At 57.0% G+C, this 20,955-nt stretch overlaps 1 protein-coding gene across 2 annotated transcripts in view; it reads right to left on the bottom strand.

The window, feature by feature from the left end:
• The window catches only part of Chst11 (carbohydrate sulfotransferase 11), a 138,413-nt gene that overhangs the window by 68,683 nt on the left and 48,775 nt on the right, over positions 1–20,955 (bottom strand). The window lies entirely within an intron of this gene.

The raw sequence follows: 20,955 nt of genomic DNA, 5'->3' as shown, positions 1-20,955 counted from the left end.
GGGCTGCACCCTCGGGCTGCTCTCCAGGTTGGGGTGACAGGAGGAGAAGCCCTTGTACCCCAAACCTCCACACAGATCCCGTCCCTGGAAAGTCGGCAGCCTCCCTCTCCCACCGTGGCCCGAGGGCACCATTCAACAGGAAGGAAAGGGGACCGTGGGGGAACCGTGGGGGACCCTGAGGAGGCTGGAGGATGGGCTGCACCAGCACCTCCCCTGGCTCACAGCCCAGGGGCGCCTGCCTCTCTGGCTCCCGGAGAGGACTTGGTTCCAGCCAGAGGCGCACAGCCGGGAAGGGACAGAGTCCCTAGGCTGCCTGTACTGGCCCTGGGCGTCACCAGCAGGAGCTGCCTGATGGAGGCCGGGGAAGGAGGGAAAGGACAGGAAATTCAGGGACAGCAGCACTGCAAACCCCAGGTCCGCCCGAGTCAGGGGCTCCTCCTGCAAGCCGGAAAGGAGAGCTGCGCTGGGGCACCATGCCTGTGTGACACCTGGGGACAGAGGCCGAGGCCGCAGGGTCCCGAGTACAGCCCGCCAGGGCCTGCCAGCAGCCAGTGACCTGCCGCTTCCCAACTCCTCCGGGTCCCAGCGCTGTCACCAACAGAGAACGAGGAGTGGGGGAGCCCAGTGAGGTTACTGGGAGCAGGGCTCACACAGAGGACGGGCAATCCGCGTGCCACCCTGCGGGGCCTCCCCGAGGTGTCCTCCAGTCTCAGCCTTCACAGCCCAGAGCACAGGGCAGGGGGAGCAGGAGGAGGGGGGGGGAAGGGGGAGAGGGGAGGAGGAAGAGAGGGACGGGGAGGGAGGGGCCACTCTCACTGTCCCCCCTGCTCACTTTCATTTGATCTCCGAGGTTCAAAGCTGTGTTTCCCAAGCCAAGACCCTGCCTTCAAGTCCAAGAGCCAAGTGCCTCATCCATAAAAGGCAGCTTCTGCTGGTGATGCCCAGGGCCAGCACAGGCAGCCTAGGGACTCTGTCCCTTCCCGGCTGTGCACCTCTGCCCCACCTCACAAGGGCAACCCCTGCGAGGCGGAATCCCAGATGGGGTCCCAGATGGGTCGGGCAGCTGCAGGGCTCCAGACCCCTCCTCCACGTCGCTCAGTCATCGGTTCTGGAGCCACTATGTCCGCTGGCTAAAGTCAGGCAGTAACCGGTTTTGTTCAAAAACTGCAACCTTCGAAAGCAAATGGGGACAGACTTTGCTCGGTTCTCAAGCTGTCCTGCCACACGGGCACTCGCACACCAACAGACACGTGCAGGGAGACAGGCGTCCCACGCACCAGGTGACTGCCGGGTCCTGCTCCTGGGCGCCGAGAGCTGGCACACTGCCACGTGAGGGGTGCATCCCCGGGGAAGCTGGAGGGGTGGCTCCCGGAGGGGGACCCAACGTCCGCCACCAAGGTCAGGGTCCAGAAGGGGAAATCGAGGCACAAAAAGCCACGGAAGGGGAGAGAGGCATCCAATGTTTTACATTTTATTTTAAATTTCCATAAATGTTCATGTGCAAGGTTTTGCTAGTTTTTCACAGACAGACTAGGGGAACCACAAGTTCTAAGGTTTTTGGTTTTTGCCCAAGACAGTTAAAATAAGAGGACTGTGAGATGAGATGAAAGAAAATCCTCCTTCCTTCCAAATCTAGAGAGCCCCAGAGAGCACACAAACCCCGAGGGTCCTGCTGCGCCCTAGCAGCACCATAGAGGAAAGCAGAGCTGCTGGGCCTCCAGGAGAGAGTTCCCCTGAGCACAATCCCAGCCTGGGGGTGCGGGGGGCCCTCAGCGACCTTTCCTGGCATTCTCTGATCTTCTCTGTCATTCTGAGTCGTCACTAAGCACAAGTCTACACTGCAGGACGGGTTAACACTCCACCTGAAAATAGGTAGTGAGTTCCAGGGTGTCAGGAAACGGTGGCCTGGCGCCTCATTATTGACTTAATGAACCCCTTTATCTTTCAAACACTCCACTTGGCTACAGTGCAAGTACAAGGCAGGTATTTTTCAGGTTAGGGTGGCTAAAAAGTATTAGAAACTTTAGCCAAATCCAGACACCAACTTCAGTTTCAATTTGCTTCCATACTGGGGTGTAAGCCTCTTTCTGCTCTTATGAAGAGAAACCATGAAAGGCGTCTCAGCTCTCAAATCTGTGAGGTTACAGGGGAAGCACCCAGGTGACTTCTGCGTCAGCCTCCAATCAAATCAGCACAGAGCTTGAAAGCAAAAATTTTGTGAACCATTTTCCTGAAAGTTCGAGCCGTTTTTTTTTTCTTCAAATATCCAGCAGAATAAAAAGGACCTTTGGGCTGACCTTATGTGATCATCACCCCCAGTTTTCATTTATAGAAAAATGCTTCCACCGACCGACTGCCCCCTGTGATCGGAGCTGGTGGGTTTGATCTGGATGACTTAACAGCGGCCGGTGCTGGGGATGCAGCTCAGCAGCACGGCACCTGCCAGGCGAGCGCAAGGTCCCGAGTTTGATTCTTGGTACCAAAAAACAAAAAACCCAAATCAGAAGGAGCAGGCTCAGCGCAAATGGCTTCCATCAGGCTGCACTGCTGGGCAGGGCCTTCGGTGCGGCTTCTGGTCCCAGGGCCCGAGAGCTGCTGCAGTGACGGACGCTGCCCCGCTGCCTGGGGAGTTGGGGGCACAGTCGGGCGGGGAGTCCAGCGTGCAGAGCAGGGAAAGCACACAAGTGGAAGCTGCACTTGTGTGCAACAGGATGAGCTCGCTCCCCGGGGCCTTCCTCGGAACCGGGGCTGCCTGACCCGGTGGAGAGGCCCGGGAAGCAGGAGCCCACGCCCTGCTCCTCCGCTGCTCACCTTGGCTGCCAGGGTCAGAGGGGTGGCGCGGGCACCCTGGGTGGCGTCTCTACATCCCCATGCAGAACCCGAGCTCAGTGGGGCTGAGGGATTTATGGGGGCAAGAGCTGAGCAGTGGGCGGAGCCGCAGTCAGACCCGAGTCCGGTCCTCAGGGAGAAACACACACACATCCGCCTGGCACCGCAGGGCACAGAGCCCAGTGGTGCAGGCCGACCCCGTCTGGACCCTGGTCCTCGCCCGCCTGACCCCTCTTCCTCTGAAGGATGTGGGAGAGGACTGAACCCCGCTCCAGGGCCTGGCGCCTGCTCACCGTCTCTTGCTTGGGTCAGAGATGGCCTCAGTTTCCCTTCCACATCTCCTACTTCCCAGGAGCGTGAGCCATGAAACGGACCCCAGCTAACCTCCAGGGAATTAATTAATCCAGCCCTGCAGCCGAGGGCAGTTCGCTTCAAAGTGCCCAAGACTGGCAGGCGAGGCGGGCAGAGTGCACGGCCTGGGCCACCCTGGTGACAGACCAGCTCTCTGTGTCCCCCCACAAGAGAGCTGGCTGAGCCGGCCCCGAGGCTCCGTGCAAATCGCTTCTCACACAGAAAGGGCAGAGATGGCAAGGCAGGGCGGCGAGGGGACGCGGGCGTCCTGGGGAAGGATCTTCCATGCTCCAGAGACAGCCAGGGACACAGTGGGCTCCACTGTGGCCACCAGGAAGATCGCAGCCAGGAGAGACTGAACAGAAGTTCAGCTCAGAAGCAAAGACCGAGTCCAGCCAGCTACACAATCAGAAAAGGCAGACGACACACAGAACACGCAAGCACATGTGGGAAGGATGCTAAATTCAGGGCCCTTTATCTCGGGGTTATTCCATGGCCGCCCTGGGGCTCGCTGTACCGGAACCAGGACAGAAAGTTACTGGGACAAGGGACAGGAAGCCTGCAACAGGCCAGAGGCCCAGCTGGCAGTGACCTGAGCGAGCCCACCCTGGCCCAATGGCTGTCCTTATCTGTAAATAAGGGGACAGTTTACATAAGATCCCTGCCAAGCCCCATACTTCTGTAACTTGGTCCGTCGGCTGATTTAAGGTCTTTCCTGCCCCGCTGGGAAGCTCACCAAAATTCCACTGGCACCACACTCCACACTGAACAGGCCGGCTATTGTGGCTTCCCGGTGCCTGGTAACCACAGACATCAACCCAAATGCTCCCGACACCGCGGCGGGACCTGTGCGCCACCGCCCCGTGAAGTCAGCCGCGCACCAACGCGGAGCAAGGTCGTCTATGGACCTTTTGTTGACACACGGAGAAAAAAAATCTCAGAAACAGAGAAAGGCCCATTTGTTCCACCAGCTCAGTCTGGAACTCCAGGCCCCGCCAGCAGCCAGGGCTGCACTGACCAGAGCGGGCTGGGGAGGCGGGGACCCTCACAGAGATGAGCTCTATTCTGGCCCTGCGACCCAGGGATCCCGGGGAAGTTGCCCTTGGCACTGACCACCCAGTGAACTCACCATCCTGCTTCGCACAGAAATAGACTCAGAGAGTTAGACACAGCTCCCCGCCTGTCTCACTCACAAGAACGGCAGGAGTGAGCCAGGCGTGGTGACACATATCCCTCATCCCAGCACTGGGAGGCTGAGGCAGGAGGATTCTTGCAAGTACAAGACCAGCCTGGGCTATAAGTGAGCTCGGGGCCAGCCTGAACTGCTCAGTGAGATGCTCTCTCAAAAAGACCCCAAAAAACGCGATTAAATCAATAAATTTTGTTATATATATTTTACTACCATTCTTTAAACTGTCATAGGGAGGTCCCCAAATATCTCCAACCACACTAATGCAGAACAGACAGCCAGGCCCAGTATAGCCGGAGAGCTTCGATGGGAACCTTAGCCCCCCCGCCACTGGCCCAAGAAACCCTGGGCTTGGGTTTGAGCGTCACATGCTGAACCCCACTGTGAGTCCTATGTGAGGCCTGGACAGGGTCCCCAGGCTGGGTGCCAGGTGGCCTGGGGCAACGTCCTCAGATTTCCAGGCACCAAGACCCTGATTCCCGAGGTCACTGAGGCCCCAGACTCTCCCTTTCTGAGGACTTCTGGGGCCTCATCACAGGCCTGAGGGGGTGGGGGAAACAGGAGACGGGGTGGTGAACGGGCACAGCCCGAGGGTGGGCACAGAAACACCAGGACACAGCCACAGGACGGCCCCTGGCTCTCTGCTCATTTTTGGGAGGCCCTGCCAGAGTCCTCACACAGCTCTGCGGTCTCCCCAGATACCCGTTTCCTACCCGCCCCACCCTGTGCCTCAGTCTCCCCTCCGCTGCCCTGGCTATCATAGAGCAGGGCCAGGCACATGACAGTGCTTCCACCACGGCCACTGTCACACAGGAGCGTGCGGCCAGGACGCAGCCCAAGACCTCACCCTCCACACCAGAGACCAGAGCCATGGCCCCCACCCACATCATCACAGTCCCGGGGAACCCCCGTCCCAGCACGACCCGGCCACCATGGGCCAGCTCCTGGGTCCCCTCAGACCCGCTCAGAGAGACCAGGGCCCAGCACACACGGGCACCCAGCCACACCCGCCTACCCGCCCTTCTAGGAGGACAGATGGTCAGCCACCGTCCTCCAGGGTGCTGCCCTAAGGGGCCGGCTTTGAGATGCAACCTGAACCCCTCTGCTCAGAGCTGACCAAGTCCAGGACTCGGGAGCCGGCAGTTCTAGACTCAGACTCTCCGTGTCCCTTCTAAACCATCCTCCAACTCAGGAATGATCCCTGAGGTCGCAGGGCGTCTGCCATGACTGATGACATCATCCGGCCAGGTACGGTGCTCTTTGGGCTGCTCTTTGGGCACAGAACATTCTAGAAACAGTGGCCATCACTCACTCATTCGTTCATTCGCTGGAGCTGAGGGCCAGGTTCTCACACACTCGAGGCACAAGCCCATCACTGACCATGTCAGGACCCCTGCAACCCTCACTAAACGCCAGGCGAGGGGCTCTTGGAGTCCCCCATCTGCACGGGGCCTGAGTCCTGGCTCAAGAGGCCACACAGAGCCTGAGCCTCTAAGGGCCGGGGATTTAGCTCAGCAGTACAAGCACCTGGCAAGCACGAAGTCGTGAGTTCGATTCCCGGTATTAAAAAAAAAAAAAAAAAGATGGGGTTCATAGCCAGCTACCTCCAGTTTCTAGCCCCACCACTGAGGTCACCTCCTGGGATAAAAGGCAAACATGTTCTTAGGGGGAAATAATATAGTGGCCAACGATCACATATCCACCTTGACAGTCCCGTTTCTAAGCACGTGAGGGAGGAAATGGGTCAGCGCTGACGAGGGGCAGGGTCAGGGCCACAGGACCCTGATCGTGGCAGGAGCGTGCTTCGCACACCTGCTGTGCATGGGCCTGGCTCAGGCTTCACAAGCACTGCCTCGGTTACTCCCACAGCACGGGGGGCTGGGGGGACCAATCACCCCAACTGCATGGGTAAGCACGGGGACAGCAGGTCAGTCACCCCACAGCACAGCCAAGCTGACCACGGTGACAACTCAGAAGCTGAAGAATTAGCTCACCATCGACCCACTCCAGGCCCGGGCAGAGGCTGGCCTGTGTCCCTTCTAGCTGTCACCCCAACACAAAGGCCCCTCATCCTCACCAGAAACACCCCAAGCAGGACCTTGACAGCCACCTCCCCTAAGCCCAGAGTGGAACACATCTGTCACCAGACCCCACCCGGAAGGCAGTTTGTTAGCAGCCAATGAGTCACGGAGTAGGTCACAGCCAACTCAGGCTGAAGGATGGAAAAGCGATTTGACCTCTGGAGAACCGGTGCTTTAGCACGGTGGACAGAGAAGGACCTGGGCTGGCCCAGCCTGGCGGCACACGCCTGTGACCCAACACTCAGGAGACTGAGACAGGAGGGTCACTGTGAGTTCAAGGCAGCCTGGGATACACACAGCAAGACTGTGTCAAAAGGAAAAAAAACAAAGCTAGAAAGGGAAAGAGAAAAGGCTCCAGGCTTACGTGTGATCCAGGAAAGAGAAACACAAATGAGACATCTGAGCGCCTTCCAGGGCACTAGCATGAGGACGTGAAGAGGCCTGAAGGGAAGTGGAGGAATGAGAGCTTTCTGTGTCTGTACTGCGCTTGGTTCTACATTGTTTGCGATCACCTCATTTAAACAACACAACAGCCAGCTGGGAGTGAGGCCCTGTTACTAGCAAGCCCATTTTACAGATGGGTAGACTGAGGCATCAGGGTACCCAAGTGCTCTCTAGCCCTCCTGGAGTTGGAGGAGGCAGGACATCCGCTGGATCGTCACAGGCTGTCACACAGAGCACTGAGTCGGTCAGCACCCAAGACCAGGCCAGGACACCCCTCCCCACCTTCTAGGAGGAGAAAAAGACTGGGCAAAAAACCATGCCTTAAAATCCTGCGACTAAGCCAGGGCATGATCACATTTCACTGAGTGATGACTTTTACATCACTGAGAAATATGTGAATGTAACTGAATTCTTAAGCCTCAACTATTTGCAAAGCAACGGGAAAGCACTCAGGAGGAGGCTACAGGAGCCTGGATGGGCCCAGCAGGCCCGGGCCTTCCCCCGCAACCCCAGGCTTGCAGTTTGGTTTGCAGTCAGAGAACCCAAAGCGGGGAGAGGGAGGCTGGCCTCCTTTTTTTGGTTTTTACGTGTTTCCAGTGACCCCTGACGGCTGCTTCACTTCCGGGTCATATCCGCTGTTGGGAGCCGCGTCTGTGATAGTTCGCCTTACTTGGCGGACGTGCGGCCTGTAGTAAAGAGTGAAGCCTGAGGTAGATTACCCCTCCCATCGAATATGTTAGTTTCCTGCTTACCGCGTAAACAACCCGCTCAACAATATAGTCTGCCTGGCAACTGATGATGTTAGCCAATCAGCTTGCCTTGCTTACTTTAACATGATTGGACACTGTACCCGTATATATACCGGTGCCACCCCTGGGCGGAAGTAGAAGCCAGGTAGAAGCCCGGAAGTAGAAGCCCAGAAGGAGCCGCAGAGAGCGGACCGATAGAGGCTTCGGGGCAGACTGAAGCACAAGAGGAGCCGCGGAGAGCGGACCAAAGGAGGCTTCAGCTGGGAGAACCCAGGGCAGGCTGTACGGAGAAGAAGAATAAAAAGAAAAGGTTGTCCACTACCAGACTATGTCGTGTGTCCTTCCTGCCGGCCGGGAGCGGACATCGACATTTGGAGGCCCGCCCGGGGACTGATCACCCCCGAGACGTGGAAGTGGACAACGCTCCAGTACAGAGCTGCGAGACAGGTGAGTTGGGGATAAGCCTGGGCTCTGGGTGGCGCGCACCTACAGGGCTTTTAGACTCCCCTCAGGCTCACGCGTAAGTGGCGGATTTTTGGGCCTCACGCGGTGAGTAACATATTAAAAAATGGGAAACATGCTAGGTAGCGGCACTAAGAGCGAGGGTGGTTGTGGAGAAAGCTCTCAAGAGCTTACAAAAGTATGCAGGGTATCTGAGCAGGCCCAGTCAGGGAGCTCCCGAGAGGGGTCCGTCAAGGGGAACAAGGATGCTAAGGAGGAGGACGGGGCTCTAGCCTCGGAGTCGTCTGACTCCGAGGACGAGGGAAAGTTGAATGGCAGGGAGGCCAAAGAGACTAGCTGTCAGGAGCCTAAGTCGCTCCATAAGGAGTCGGGTCTGCGGAAGAGTAGAGAGCTCCTGAGTGCGCCCCGGCGCGAGAGGGAGGCAGAGCCTTCCGCCCCACCTCGGGGGCCGTTTCCGGAGGCGATCCCTCGCCACGAGGCGGCCGCCTGGGAGCCCCCCCCCCTTTCGTCAGAACAGGAAGTGATGCACGGGCCCCCATTCTCCGACCAATCACGGCCACCGTCTTATGCTCCGCCGCCGGCGGATCGGTATTTTCACAGGTGGCTTTGGCAGGGGAGACGCTTGTTTCATGAGGTACATCCACCACCTGGGATGGATAGTGACCCCTACGAGATATTTCCTGTACAAGTAGCTATGGGTCAGGGACGCAATGTATGGGAGCCTTTTGAGATAAAGCAGATTAGAGAACTTAAAAATGCAGTTACAACTTTTGGGCCGACTGCGCCTTACACCATTGCCATGCTGGAGAATCTGTCTTCTGGGCCCCTCACCCCCGCGGACTGGATTCAGCTGGCGGGGGCGTGTCTGCCCTCGGGCAGTTACCTGGATTGGCGAGCCTGGTATGCAGAGTCCTCTGCAGAGCAGGCTGAGAGAAACGCCAATCGGGGAGACCGGGGGTGGAACAAGAGAATGCTTGTGGGAGAGGGTCGGCGCGCTGATGGTCAGACTCGGTTCCCCGGCGCTCTCTGGCGGGGAGGAGATAGAGAGCCATCCGCTCCGCCCTGGAGCTCTTTTCTAAAAGCGGCTCCCCGCCGAGAGGCCGCCACAGGAAACCCTCCCTTCCCTCAGCCGGCACAGGAAGTGACGCCCCGTTTCACTCTGTCGCGACCGCAGTCTTATGACGTCGCGCCGCTGGGCAGACGGTATTTTCATGGGCGGCTACTCTGCCGAGCAGGCTGAGAAAAACGCCGGTCGAGGAAAAAGGAGCTGGGGATTTAGCTCAGCGGCTTAAGCGCCTGCCTTGCAAGTGTGCAGTTGTTAGTTCGATCCCTGGTACCAATAAAAAAAAAAAAAAAAAAAAAAAAAAAAAAAAAAAAAAAAAAAAACGAAAAAGATAAAAATAAAAAATAAAAAATAAAAAACAAAAAGGGGGAGTAAACCCTCGAGGTTTGATCCCTGGTGATGTTTGGCAGATGGACATCACACATATACAGGAGTTTGGGACTCTTAAATATGTTCATGTTTCCACAGACACCTGTTCTCACGTCATATTTGCAACAGCAGAAACAGGTGAAAAAGTGTCTAATGTGATCAATCATTGCCTGGCGGCTTGGGCCGCATGGGGCAAACCAAAAATATTAAAAACTGATAATGGACCAGCCTATATAGGCAAAGCTTTCAATGAGTTCTGCAAAATGATGGAGGTTCAATTAAAACATGGTATCCCATACAATCCCCAAGGTCAAGGAATCATTGAGAGGGCTCATAGAAGCCTCAAAGAAATTTTACAAAAACAAAAAGGGGGAGTAGGCCAAGGCCTGGCCCCAAAGGCACGATTATCCATGGCACTATTCACACACAATTTTTTAAATTTAAATAATGATAATCGCTCCCCAGCTGTGGAGCACTGCAACCCTTCCCCCAACCATAAAGGGTGGGTGAAGTGGAAAGATGTCCTGACAGGACAGTGGATGGGCCCGGATCCAGTGGTCAGCTGGAACCGAGGCGCGATTTGTGTTTTCCCACAGGAACCGGGACGAGAACCACTGTGGATACCGGAGAGACTGACACGGGCAACAAAGCCCTCGACTGAAGATCAGACCTGCCCTACCGGAGATCCATCACAGACCAACCAACAAGATGAATAGAAATAGCGGTAGCCCGAAATGGACAAAAAGATCCTCAGGCATATGCATGGCTTGCTCGATTGGCCCACGACCGAGTCTAGATATGGCGGGCATCCTTCATTCTCCTCCATAAGGTGACAATACACAGCAGGGTAGATGAGTCAATGACGGGTAAGAGCGTGCCTCCCCAGCACGACTCGACCTAAGCCAGGCCCTACCCCATCCTGCACGTAAGCCGCTGGACTGTTAGATGCTGCCCAGGTCTAAATTTCTCTCCAAGGGGATTTCTTTACGGAGAGGAAATGAGTGCAAGCTTGTGTGCATCCAGGTTCCGTCCAGTTTGTGCCTGGCCCTAGAAAAAGGACGAGGGCCTCAGGGCCTTGGCAGACCATGGCATGGCCAACCAGGGTCTAAGCCAAGGACCTACGGTGGGCCTACACATAGGGCATAAGCCTCTGCACCCAGTCCAGGAAGGGCTACGATGCGCACATTCATAAAAAATAAAATAGGGGGAGATGTTGGGAGCCGCGTCTGTGATAGTTCGCCTTACTTGGCGGACGTGCGGCCTGTAGTAAAGAGTGAAGCCTGAGGTAGATTACCCCTCCCATCGAATATGTTAGTTTCCTGCTTACCGCGTAAACAACCCGCTCAACAATATAGTCTGCCTGGCAACTGATGATGTTAGCCAATCAGCTTGCCTTGCTTACTTTAACATGATTGGACACTGTACCCGTATATATACCGGTGCCACCCCTGGGCGGAAGTAGAAGCCAGGTAGAAGCCCGGAAGTAGAAGCCCAGAAGGAGCCGCAGAGAGCGGACCGATAGAGGCTTCGGGGCAGACTGAAGCACAAGAGGAGCCGCGGAGAGCGGACCAAAGGAGGCTTCAGCTGGGAGAACCCAGGGCAGGCTGTACGGAGAAGAAGAATAAAAAGAAAAGGTTGTCCACTACCAGACTATGTCGTGTGTCCTTCCTGCCGGCCGGGAGCGGACATCGACAATCCGCCACCGGAAGTGGCTCTCCAGGCTCTGCCCGCCTCCACTGTAGGACCTGCGGCCTCTCCTGCCCCCCCAAAGCCCCACCAGGACGCCAGCATCGCCTTCAGCTTCCAGAAATGAGGTCCCCGCCGTGGACAGGGCAGAGGAGGGGCCGGGTTCTCCCAAAGCAGCAGAACCGGAGCTGGAGCCGGCCGGCGGCTGTCTCAGAGTCTCCGCACCCGCCCTGAGCCTGGGCATCGTGGAACTCACTTCCGGTGCGCGCTGGCTGGGCACAGCACGGTCCCCACCGCGGGGGCTGCGCACAGCCCACTCCAGCAGGGTGAAACCGTTTCTGATTCCAGCTGCGGGTGGCCCTGGATCCCTGTTTCAGGGTTCAGAAGTAGCGTGTATGTTGCAGGGGCAGACACCTGGCTGACTCCCCCAAATTAAATCTTTCCTCCTTTCCCAGCATGCAAAGCGGGTCGGTGTGCTCACAGCGCAGGGATGCGATTTCCCGCACTTGGCCTGCAGGAGGAAGCAGGTCACGTGGCCCCGTTCTGGCCAATGGGAGGCGAGCACGGTGCCCTTCGCCAGGGACGCCCCTTCCCCTGCAGGGGTGAGGACGCGGTAGGGTCCGTCCTGGACCACGCGGGAAGGTCGACGCCGAAAAGCAGAGCCGGGACTGGACGGGCTGGGGCCCTGGCACCAGGGAACTGCGATGCAGGCCACGACAGGAGTGTCCTGAGGTAGAGGGACTCCGCCTTGCTGGAGGGGGGGGCCTGCGTCACCCCAAACGCCCACCCCGACAGGGATCCTCCCGGGGATCAGGTGAGGCTGTCATCAGCCTCACGATGTCACAGGCAGGGAGAAGTACCCCGAGGAGATTGAGTGACCAGTCCAACACCTAACCCTGAGCGGCTGAGCTTGGGTTCTGGCTCCAGTGTCGGGGCCCCTCTTCGGGCTGCACCTCTGAGTCACTGTGTGGTCCTAAGGCGCACATCAAACCCGGAGCAGTTCGGTGCGTCCGGGACTCACGCGACCCTGGCGTGTGGCCCTCGTAGGGCTGCGATGGGAGGCAGCGTGACTGAGCCAAGATCCCTCAGTGAGTGGGGATCTGAAGGGGACCCCAGTCCTCCAAGTTCACGCCAGGAGCCTGTATCGCTTTCTGCCTAGAAGATGCAGGCGTGGTCTGCTGGGGGTGCCCGACCCTCCCCGACCTGACCTGTCTCCGAGCTCTCCTGGGCTGATACATTCCTGAGTGTTAACAGAAGCTATGAGCTGCTGAATTCACCCCTCCCAACCTGAATTCCTGCAAAGCACTTGCCTCACGCGGGAGGGGGGGGGGGTCCTGACAAAGCCCCACACACCTGGCATCCCACAGAACCAGCTAAGAACGGAGGAACGGCTGAGTGAAAAAAACACGCCACCAGAAGCCCTGACCCCTCCCCTTCCTCACAGCGCCTCTTCGGCTTTCAGGTCTTTTTTCCTTTTTAGTTTCCCACGTGAGAGAAACCTGACTAGCCAAGTGTCTCTCTCAGCTAAGGTGATGTCCTCCGGTTCTACCTATCTGCCCGCAACTGGTGCGATGTCATCCTTCTTTGTGGCTGAGTAGTACTCCATTCCACACACACATACCGTCTTTTCTTCATTTGTCCTGATGGGCAGCTAGGCTGAGTCTGTATCCGGGCTATAGTGAACAGCACCCCAGAAACACGGTATGCACATGTCTTTCCTGTATGCCAACTTCATTTCCTTTCACTAGACACCCAGAAGTAGGACAGCTGCGTCTTAGAGTACCACTATTTTTAGTTTTGAGGCGCTTCCATACACTATTTTTTATAGTAGCCGTAACAAGTTACATTCCCACCAAAGGGTGGGAGAGTTTCTCTCTACCCGTGCCAGAACTTGTTATTAATTTTTTAAAAGGCTATTCTAAGTGGGGAAAGACAACACAGGTTTGCTGAAAACACACGTGTTCGGGGAGGGAGGAGGGAGGGAGCCAGGCTTTGCAGAGGGGGCTCCAGTTCCAACCGCACCCCTCTCAGCTCCCTGACCGCTTGGACCAGACAGAAGAAGGTGTCAGGGAGAGAACGGGGCTGCCAGCCACCGCGGCATCCCTGCACCCCCACCCTGCACCCCCACAGCCTTACGTGAGGCTATAGACTCGGTCACCTCTAATGGCTACTGAACCCCACAACCCTGCTGCAAACACCTCTCGAGGCCTCCCCACGAGGCCCCTGTAGGAAGGGGACAGACAGCTGTACTGGCTGGCCTGTGCAAATGCTGCCTCTGCCGTCTGGGAGGGCTGGGCACTGGCTGGGCACCGGCAGGAGGAGGAGGCTGCGGGATCTAACAGGGATCAAAACCAGGCATCACCAGCCACAGGAGCAGGCTCTCCTCCTGGAAGCCAGGCTACTGCTATGATCTACTCCCAGCGCCCGAGTACCAAAGCGAGCTGACCCAGGGCACACACCGGAAACCTGCCACCCCCTGCCTGAGGAACCACGCCATCAGCTTGGGGACCCAGACCCCGGCGCGTGGGTCCCACAGCCACCACCTGGCCCCACACCTGCTCCGGGTCACCGTGTGAAAACCGCTAATCAGGAAGCTGCAGCGGACCTCTCCCACAGGTGCCTGCCGGGGAGGCCGTGCTCCCCGCTTCAGAGCGCCTGGGTGGCTGGAGAATCCCAGCCGCACTCCCAGTAGCGGCCACGGCCTCTGAAATGGGCCAAGCCTCAACGAGGCTAAGAGACAGCAGGAGGAGGTCCCACAGGGGACCAGCAGCACGCGCCTCATCTCCTCTGGGCTCCACATTGTTAGAAAGAAAAAGGAAACGGGATCATAAGGTCTCAGAAGCAAAGTCAAAACGGGCCAGCAGCTAACACAAAAGACGCCAGGCAGCATGCCTGTGCCACCGAGGGGGAGTCCGGCTGGGCGAGCCCCAGATGCACGCGCCTAGCGCGTCCCCACCCACAGGAGAGGGGGCTCCAGGTCCCACCGTGACTTCTGGCCAGGAAGGAGCTCTCAGCAAAACCGCAGGCTGACTGTGACACACCCCAATCCACAGTGCCTGAGAGGGGCTCCCCATCCATCCAAGACCCCAAGAGCCGAGGTTGGAAAACAGCAGCCCAGGCCCTCCCCGCGTCTGCTGTAGGGAGCCTCAGCCTCACAGCAGGTGGCCACACAGCTGATCTGCTTGTTGTGACACCTGCATGGCTGGGCCACGGTGACAGAAACAACCTCCAGCCTGCCCACGACCCCAGAAGGTCCAAGACAGCTCAAAGAAAAAGTTCAGCCCAACTTTAAAAGCAGGGAATGCTCCTCTCCCTCCGTTCTGCTTCAAGAAAGATCAAAGCATGGCAGGTGGCTGCTCACCCACAGGCTCATCCTGACCTGCAGAGCTCTGGCCTCAGAAGCCCCAGGGTGAGCGAGGGCTGCGCCTCGGGGCTTGAATCCCTGTCAAACAATGAGGCCAACACTCCTGTGCTGCAGGTCATAGATTCAGACAAAGGACTGAGCACCTCCACAGTGCCCCTCAGGACGGCCTTAGCGCCTTCAAAGTGGGTTCAGCAAATGGCCCCTAGGGTCGGTCGGGAAGGACACACGCTGACCCCACAGATGGTTTGCAGTCTGCAGCATTTCAGCTCGGTCCCTCCTTCCAGCTGAGCGCTCTCACCTCCAGCAGGACAGGAAGCCCAGGCGCCCAGAGCCCACAGCAGGGCCACCCTTGTCCCCAGCCGTGCTTCGCTCCCTGCTTGCCCTCTCTGGGCCTGTGACGAGGTGGAACCCACGGATCATCTACATTCAGGGCTTTAGGAAACAAGATGCCAGGATATAAAATCTACAGAACTTCTGCAGATGACGCTAAGCCTACAGAGGTGCTCCCTTTCGCCCCAGCAGTGCCCCAATTTCCTTTTTCTTTTGGTCTGTGCTTTCCACCCACCCAGAAGCAGGAGCTGTCTGAATGCGGATGTAAACAGCTGGCCTGGCAGCTATGTGAGGGCCCGGGCGCTCCGTCAGGCGGGGCAGTCCCAGCACCCCCTGAACCCCCCCACCTACCCCAGCCAGGCCTGGGCTCCTCCTGGACCCCACACGGGCGCTCCTGGTGCTTTCTTATCCTCATGAGCTGCATGTGCTCGTTTCTTCCCCTTTTTATCACTGTGCTTAGTGTCTGTTTAAGAGAAAGAACCATTTCTGCCTGAAAGCGAGGCAGGTTTCCGTGTCTAGAGTGGTATCCACAGAACAGAAAGCAAATAGGGAGCATTTTGTCATTTTGAGGACCACAGGGCTGGTGAGCTTCACCAAAAGGCAGTTTTGAGTTTAAAAACTAATCCACTCTATTTAAAAAGCCTCACCCCAGCCCTCCAGACACTCCTGTCCGCCCTCCACAGCCCTTCTCCTGGCGGGCAGACCCTGCCTGTGTTGGGGGCCAAGGAGCCCTGCTCTCAGCAGTGACGCACGAGTGCTCTGGGCCAGCCAGCCGTCAGCCTGCCCTGTGTAAACCTTCCATGCCTCTCTTGCAGCTAGGTCAGGCCATGTGACCAGCGCTGTCCAATGAGAAGCAAGGAGGAGAAGGGGGGGGGGATTTGGAGCAGACTAACTCTCCTGGACCGTTCGGCACCACTGCCGCTGGTGCAGCTGTCACTATCACGGTGACTAATATTAGGGGGCTCTTGCTTTTCTCTCTCCTTCCTTTGCCCCTCTCGTAGTGACCTGGAGTGGGCCTCAACGAGCCACGAGAGCCACCTGTGTGCACTTCTTGCCAGTACTGAGCACAGGACTACCACATCAGTACCCTGAAGTCGGTCATAATGCAAACACTGACACCAGGGAAACAGATAAATGCTACAAAGCAGAGATTCTTATTTCCCGGAGAGCTGTTAATCATTTATCAGCACACAGGCCCATCCTCCCTGCCCCTCTCCAACCATCATCTTCCTACCATGGCCCACGGGGTACCTACTAAGTGGGGGACATCGTGTCGCAAGGGTGAATTCTCACGGCTGCAGCTTTAAATGATTTACAGTCAGGCAGCAAAGCTGTATCCATTAATATACTTGCACACAACAGCAAGTCAGTGGTCCACCCCAGAAGTCTGGGGAGGGGTCTGTTTTGGCCACCAGCTGTCTTCAAGGACCCTGCAGTTGCACCTTTTGGTCCCGGCCCACTCGGGTACCTCACAGGCACAGGAGAGCTGCAGCAGCTCCAGGCATCCAGACTGCGTGCAAAAAGCAAGGAGCAGGAGCAAAAGGATTTTAATTCAGGAAGAAAACAATTTAATCTTCGTAAAAAATTCATGCCACAGATACTGTACCAATTCACGTTTTAAAGATACAGAAATGAAAGCCCAAAGGAGACAAAATAACTCATCCAAGGTCACAGAGCTAGAGCAGGCCAATACATACAAACACAAGCCCTGCGACACTGCAGCCTGCACTGCGGGACACACACATCACCAACACGGAGGTGCCAGCAAGGCGGAGGCAAAGCCACACAGCCTCTGTCGATCGTGCCTTTCCGCCTAAGATTTCCTGTTGCTCAGGGACAGAAGTCCCTTTGCTCACTCACCTGCTGCTGCTCCTGCCACCCGTCGTGGGGTCAGTTTGAGGGGCTGGCGCTTGCTGGCTGGCAGGGGACGGCTCCCAGGAACCCACCCCAGCTCCCAGGCCGCCCACGCTGCTCGGAAAATCTCACCGCTCCTGGGCCCTCGGGCCAGCTCCTGGCTGACCGCCTAACGCACTCCCCTCTTCCCTCCTCGGTTTGGGATCAGCGCACCGGTGACTCCTCCCTGGTCTCAGGAACCCCAAACTCACTGACCCCCCCCACACAAACTGGGGTTTGTTTCCAGCTAGAGGAAAAAAGCAGCCTTGGCTGGAGAGGCCACAAGACCCAAGCACTTTATTTTTTATTTTTGTCTTTTTAAAACAGGGTCTCGATGTGCAGTTCAGGCTGGCCTTGAACTCACTTTGTAGCCCAGGCTGGTCTCGAACTCGAATGAATCCTCCTGCCTCAGCCTCCCGAGTGCTGGGATTATAGGTATGCACCACCACGCCCGGCAAGTGCTTTGTTATTAATAAAACTTGTAAATATGAAACATGAGTCCTCCCCTTGGTTTCCCCTGTCTCTGTGAAAGAAACCAGGACCAGGTCTCCTGCTCCGCATGGATATCACCCCTTCAGAAATCTCTGCTCCACTGAACTCAAACTGCAGAGGCCTCGGATCCAACAGGTGCCAGCAGGCTGGGGCTGTGACCCTCACGGGAGTCGGAGCCCTGGACCGCAGCCGGGCATCCAAGGGGAGCCAGGCGCCGGCCTGCTCACCGCTGTCTCCTGACTTCTTCTGAACTTGTTCTTTTGCTTCGTCTTGGTTTGGGCCAAGGGAAAAGCAGACGCGGGACCAGTGCAGGGCGGAGGCAGGAAGGGAAGCCGAGGCAGGTGCAGAATGTGTTGAGCTCAGCAGATGGGCGGGCAGGTTATCAGAGAGCCCGGGCAGACACTGCCTCACAGCGCCCCATCGGCCTTCACCACGGAAAGGGAGGAGCTGTGGTTTGAGTCCGTAATGAAAGACACTAAAGGACGCACACGGTGAGGGGTCTCCCTCCACCTGCCCACCTGCCTGGCAGCCGCCGCCTCCTCCAGGAGTTTCCAGAACCTTCTCTCAAGGAACGCTGGCTCTTGGCACTAGGCTGGTATCTCTTCCTCAAAATGACCCGGGCTTGGATGAAGGTGTGGGTGTCGAGGTAGGGCGTTTTGAAAAGTATACAAAGTGTACGTAATGTCACACTGGCCGTTTTTACTGTGCGTGCGTGTGTGTGTGTGTTTGTGTGTGTGCGTGTGTGTGTGTGTGTGTGTGTGTTTGCACACATGGCACTGGGGTCAGTCCCGGCACCTTTGCTCTGAGCTACTTCCCCGTTTTTGTTGTTGTCCTTGCTGTTGTTTTGGGGTGTTTGGGGTCTTGCTAAGTTCCCCGAGCTGAACTTGAATTTGGGATCCTCCTGCCTCAGCCTCTCAGAGTGCTGGGATCATGCATGGCCACCACGCCCAGCTACGCACCTAGTTTTCAGCGTGCAGCTGGGCAGCATTGTACACACTCACACTGCTGGGCTAAGGTCACCACCACCCCCCCTTCCCAGTGAACCCCGTGAAAGGGCATCTGGGTGAGGGGAGGAGGGGTAAAGGGTGCAGCCTGCTAGAGGACGCAGCTCAGCTGCCCCCACAAGCTTTCGCAGCAGGAGGAAAGCAAAACCCAGCCACAAAAGCAGTTGACAGCACCGACCACAAAGACATCCGTGTATTTCTGGAGAACTACAGCGCCCACCGAGGTGTTCCTGGTTTCACAGCTCCACCCCAAAATGTACCTGTTGTGCCCCTTGGATGCTGTCCTGGCCCTCGGGCCCACGCCTCCCGCTGTGGTTTCCAGGCTTATAAGCCTATGACTCCCTCCCCTCGGGGTTGCTCTCTGTCCTCGACGACGAGCCCTCCCCTGCGCCAAGTAAACTTCCCGCTGGCAGGGTGTGTCCATCGTCCCTGCATGGTTATGGTCTCTCTGACCTTTCGCCCCGTACCCCTCAACACACCCTCCCAGTCCACAAGCAACCGCCATCCTTCCCCAGCCTACATCCCTCTGTGTGTGGCTCTTCACACCCCATCTTCAAGGGTTACCCACGCTGTAGCAGGAAGCAAAATCTCCCCTCTTTTTTTTCTAGTACTGGGGATCAAACTTACAACCTTGCGCTTGCCAGGCAGGCGCTGAGCCACTGAGCTGTATCCCCGGCTTCTCTCCCCTCTTTCCAAGCGCAGTGGTCTTTCCCCCTAAGTTCCCACCCAGGTACATACACTCCGAGAACCTCGGTCCCTATGAACCACTGGAGACGGGGCTGGCTGGGAAAGTGGGTACACGCAGCTACCCGAGTCCTTGTCTGGGGGTGACAGACCCTGTCCTGGGGGTGAGTACTGGAGATGCAGTCAGTGGCTCACGGGAAATTCTGGTCAATTGCGGGGGCACCCACCCAGCCTCGCCTTCCTCCATGGAGGAAATGGATCTCAGTGCTGATCCCAGCTCGAACCCACGGCCCAAAACCTGAGATCAAAAAGTCCCGAAAGTTGCCAGAAAGCCAGAAATGCAGTGGTGTCACCCATGTAGTTCCTGGTCTGCCTGAGTCCTCCTTGGGAACATCCACAGCCCGGCGCAGAACATCACAGCTCAGCACGTGAATATTCACCCTTCCCACAAGGGCACTGAGGTGGCTCACATGGTCATCCCAGCTACCCGGGAGGCCCAAGCAGGAGGGCGGCAGCTTCAGCCCAGCCTGGGCCACGTAGAGACACCCTGTCTCCAAAGAAATATTCAAACACCAGAGGACACCAGCATTACTTTTGTTACAATGAAAACAAAATGACTACACAGGAGTTACACTCGGGATGAACACACATCACCTGATGACACGGGTCTCCCGTCAAGCCAGACCCAAGACGGTAATGTCACAGACCCGGGGCCGCTCTGCGGTAGACACGAGGCCTGCCAGCCAGTCACCGAGGAGACAGCACACGTGGGGGTGGGGAGCGCACGCACACACCTGGCTCGCGTGTTTTAAAGCCTGCTGAAGCTAAGCCTAGACACTTCCTTCTCCCCAACTTCAAAGACGTTCTGTGAGAGCGTTGCGTTTGGATCCTCATTCTTACACACCAGAGTGTCTAGACGTTTCCGGGCCACTGCGCCACCTTCTAATACTTGTTCAAAAGTTCTGCTATAGCTGTTGGCTTTGTTACCAAAACACTTTAGAGGAATAAAACATTTTTCTGACCTGAAACAGCATCTTTGCAGGAGAGCTCCGATTCCACTCCACCCTTCGCATGCACGCTCACGCCTGATTAGTGGAGACACTGCTTCCAGCTGGGGCACGAGATGTTCCCTGCCATCTGGAGCCCCGCCTCCACGGCGGTCAGGGCTGTCATTAGAGCCCGGATCTGTGGGCTCCCGCCCAGCACTACACCCTCAGCCACCCGCAGGTGGGCCCAGCGCTCCCTGACATAGGGTCAGCTGCTTCCAAGTTTGCTAGGGCAAGGACCTGAGTCAGCGTCATCCAGGTGATTTTGCAGATGGGAAGGAGACAGAGTGATGGAGGGGTTGCACAAGAGGAAGGGGACAAGAAAAGCATTACGATGCCAGCTCCCCACAATGAATGTGACCCCTGTGTGCTGCAAACATACGCTGAAGAGCACTCTGAAAATTAAAAAACAGCAAGACCCTGGGGGTGAGGGCAGATGCAGGAGGAGAGGGGCCACAGGTCGCCAGTGGTCCACCTGGTGGCCCGATGGCCAGGGTTCCAGTCTCTGGCATGCACACGCACATGCACACGCACACGTACATTCCTTCTTTCCTTGCAAAATTACGGCTGTGCCCAAAAAGCATGTCCCCAGCGCCATGGAACCAAGGCTAAAATCTTTTTAAAATCTTGGAATTGATGGTTCTTAGCTAAACATGGTGATGCTCCCTCAGTCCAGGACACTCCTACATCTTCTTAGGGCTCCTCAATTACCATGAAAACATGAAAACATAGGAGGATTTCAGAATCAAATTTATTGCATATTAATTCCATTCGGGACTCTGAGTCCTACACTGACACCTGCAGTCACCCCGCCCTGTGGACAGCCCAGGGTGAGACCCGCCCTGTCCCTGGAGGAGCCACCATCACAACCCCTTTCCGGAAGATGCAGAGACAGAGAAGTAAAAAGACCTTGGTCCCA

Source organism: Cavia porcellus, unplaced genomic scaffold, assembly GCF_034190915.1.
Source record: "Cavia porcellus strain 051 isolate PalLab524CR breed Dunkin Hartley unplaced genomic scaffold, mCavPor4.1 scaffold_8, whole genome shotgun sequence".
In the NCBI taxonomy this organism is placed as follows: domain Eukaryota; kingdom Metazoa; phylum Chordata; class Mammalia; order Rodentia; family Caviidae; genus Cavia; species Cavia porcellus.
Note: the sequence above shows the minus strand (reverse complement) of the source record. Positions and strands in the feature narration are given on the sequence as shown.